This window comes from Lampetra fluviatilis, chromosome 70 (genome assembly GCF_964198595.1).
Source record: "Lampetra fluviatilis chromosome 70, kcLamFluv1.1, whole genome shotgun sequence".
Taxonomy (NCBI): Eukaryota; Metazoa; Chordata; class Hyperoartia; order Petromyzontiformes; family Petromyzontidae; genus Lampetra; species Lampetra fluviatilis.
In genome coordinates, this window is record NC_136344.1 from 4201173 (window position 1) to 4204876 (window position 3704).

General features: G+C 50.8%; 1 non-coding gene across 1 annotated transcript; it reads left to right on the forward strand.

Moving 5' to 3' along the window:
• The first annotated feature begins 326 nt into the window (after window positions 1–326).
• TRNAM-CAU (transfer RNA methionine (anticodon CAU)) lies at window positions 327–399 on the forward strand. Its single transcript has one exon. It is a non-coding gene; the product is annotated as a tRNA-Met (tRNA).
• Window positions 400–3704: the final 3305 nt, after the last annotated feature.

Here is a 3704-nt window from a genome sequence, read left to right on the forward strand (position 1 = left end):
CCAATCAGCGGCGAGCGGCTACGTCACGCGGGCACGCCCCCCCCCCCCCACACAACGTGGCATGACGTCACTCCGCCATGTACCTCCATCGACGTCACCCCCCTCTCCCGCCGAGTAGTGACGTCATGTTACCCCCTCTCGAATAACGTCACGAGCATGTTTCTCGTGAGGACCCGTGGCGTGTGTCGAGTCCCCGCGCTGTGCGTGAGTTGCCCAGGGCCCGTTGGCTACTGACGATGGCTCACGGACCCCGTGTAGACTCACGGTGAAGGTATCGCGGTGGCTTTGATTATAAGAGGGCTCCTCGCCAAGTGTTGGCCGCCGGGGCCTCGTTAGCGCAGTAGGTAGCGCGTCAGTCTCATAATCTGAAGGTCGTGAGTTCGATCCTCACACGGGGCACGGCAATTTTTTTTATATTTTATAAATTACTATTTCCCAAGGCCGTAGCCATGGAGTCAACATTGCGGGCGACTAAACGAATTTCCTGCCTAAAATATTAAGAAATTTACTAACACATGTTTTTTTACAATAATGTCTAATAGTGTATTGTATTACATTGCTGTTTTTTTTATTTTTTAGCTTTTCTTGTTTCATTGTATGTAATGCGAGAGATTAGGGATGAATAAAGTACAACCATAACCACAATCATATACACAGAAATCTATTTTATAGCAATATATTGGGGGGGACATTTTGAGCATATTTGAATATTGGGGGGATGAATCCAATAAATATTATAATTACGGCCTTGGGGTAGCCCCATTGGCGGAGGTGGAGTGAGGTGGAGCTCGGCACCTGAGGCTGGATGAAAAGTGATGGTTCAGGGGGACAGTTTGCTAGAGAGACGTTCTTTAATTTATTTTCCTTTTTTACTGGTAGGAACCTCCTGGTTACACCAGCCCACAGGGGATTATTGTGTCCGTCCGTCGTGCATCCAAAAATGGGAGGGGTAGGGCTGGGTGGAGAGGGGAGGTTGGGGAGGGGCTGGGTGGGGAGGGTGGGGCTGGGTGGGGGGTGGGAGGGTGGGGCTGGGTGGGGAGGGGCTGGTCACCCCGTGGTGCCCTTATAAAACTCAACGTTTAACCTACTCACGCCGGCTTGTGCCCGCCCTCACAGTCGGGCATATTTGCGGAATACACCACACCGCCGTTGACCCTGCAGGCCATTGACCGAGCAACCCAACGTTCCTACCAGCTCCCTCCGCAGGAATGTGTTGAAGGTGGCTTGTTGGGAACATTTCCTTTGCTGGACAGTACTCCGTGCAGTGGAACCGTGCAGTGGTTGAACCAACCAGCAGAGCGACGTGACGAGCTCTCGGGTCGTCGGGTTGTTAAAGTCGGCCATTGCAACTTGGGCGGCCATTTTACTGCACGAGGCAGCACTTCCGAGCGCGTTGGAACAGTGCGTTCTGAGGGCAGGCTGGACCTGGGCGTAGCCACTAAGGTGGTGCTCAAGGCTGCGGAGAATGGTCAGTGGTGGGCCGAGTCCTACCGAGCGGTCCGAGTTGCAGGAGTGCGCAACCTGCGGAGGAGGGCCACCAGGGAGCGCTGGTCAACGGTGACTAGAATTGTGAGGGGTACCCGTGGTGTCGCTCCATTGGTGACCTGGGTGCTGGTGAGCGTCCGAGACAGCAGTTGAACGTTATGGCGGGAGCCCGGGGTCCCATAAGCCCCCGGCTCTCGCATGAACTGCGTTGCGACATCATTTTATGTCTGTTGAAGACGAACGATACGGCGATCTATTCCTCTCGACGAGCTCTCAACGATGCGCTAATCAAAGTTTCAAAGTTTAGTTTCTTCTACGCATTCGTCCTAGCTGCGCTATATGATCCGCGCCAGGTGGGTCGCGGATTTTGTGCGCAGTGGGACGGAGTTGCCAACAATAAATAAATAACATTTTGACTTCCGTTTATTCGGGACCCTGGGGTCCCCACCATAAGGTTCAGTTGGAGGGTGGAGAGCACTGTAAAGATCTGCAACGGCCATGAGCTACTCCATCGCACATACATTAACTCTCTTCTGCACACGCACGACACTTTCTCACTCCCATACACACACTCAGACTATTGAGCGACAGACCCAGTTCAAGATATCATCTCGGCCAGAAGGTCTTTATTCGACAAGTGTGTGAGAACTGGCACGGAGGACATTCAAAGCACTTTGTTCTGTTATTTGCATGCGTCTCTTCCTGTTCTACAATGTCAATGTTCGTGAAGTTATAAGTGCGTCGGATATGTTCTTTGTAGTTACTGTGGTGAAATTGAGTTACGTTTGAGGGATTTAATGTTCACCTGGCAGGGTGAAGTTTGGTTGTCGTTGACCTCTGGTTTGAGGTGTTGGTACCATTGAACCTCGGGTTGTTTTCCCAGGTTTTGATACCAGTGCTCGTTAGCGTAAACTTATACGGTGATAAGCCTTACTCTGTTTCAGTTATTAAACGACTTAAACTTGTGTAGTGACTGACTTGGAGACGCAAGCTCTTGGAAGCAGTTCTTTAATTAAACACCGAGCACACTGTTACACACTCTCTGCTGTTACACAACGCTCTGTCTCTCGCTTCAACGCAACTCCACACTGGTTGCTTGCTTACAACACAACGCTCGCCGTCTGACACTGACGGCGCTGAACTAAGACAGCCAACTACTGCTCGCAGCACAATTATCAAGTGGACGACGACAGCGACGAAGGCACGAGACGACGGAGGTGAAGACGACAATAATCTTAAACAGCAACGACGACGAGGGGATCCCACTTCAACGACAGCCCCGAGCATTCGCTCGGGGTCCCCTTTCATCCTCCCAGCATGGCCACGCCCCCTTCCAGAACCTACTCGTGAGTTCCCAGGCTTACCTCACGTTTCCCCTACATCCCTCTCTCTGGCTTATCACGTGACAAGCTAACAGACAGGGCTGCTGCAGCTGCAGATACCCTTCTCTGCCAGCACCAGCGCTTTGCTACCGTAGTGACCAATTCTATGTCACTACATCTGTAACTGTTCTTATTCAGTTGGTCTCCTTTACTCTGGCGCCTTTGGTTTTCTACTCAAACCTAGAGTCCGCAGACCTTAAACCAGGTGTGGGGAACATCCTGCCCGCGGGCCTCATACAGCCCGCAAAATCATTTGGTCTGGCCCTGCCAAGGCAATCGCAGGCGAGACTCGAAATTCAATAAATCTAGGAGCTTTTTTCATAGCAACATAAATCTATATTAAGTGAATCATAATAATAACGTAAATTTTGAGGGACAAGCAAGGAATGTCCATTACGGGACAGACGGGACACATACGAATACATGACAGGACAGACACGTATGCTTCTCGTCAGCTGCCCGCGGCCCGTCTGCCTGTATTGCGGTGACTCGGAGGACAGTCAGTGCCAGGCAGGCGATCCGGTGATGATGAGATGAGATGCGATGAGATGATTCCTCGCGACGTTGATGACCTTGCCTCCGATGAATGACGACGATGTTGTCGACACAGACAATAACTCCAAGCCAACCTTTATTCACACGTCCACGATCAACAATCCTTGCAAAAACTGAATCTCTGATGAAGATTAAGAAATTACAGTATGCAAAAAGACCTCAAGAGTCGATGATACGAACGTTGGATATGTTCCAAATCCAAGATGCAGGATTGGAACGGCGATCAAAGCAAAATCAAGTTTCAAGTTTAATTTATTAGGTATAGCCGTGAGCCATGCGGCT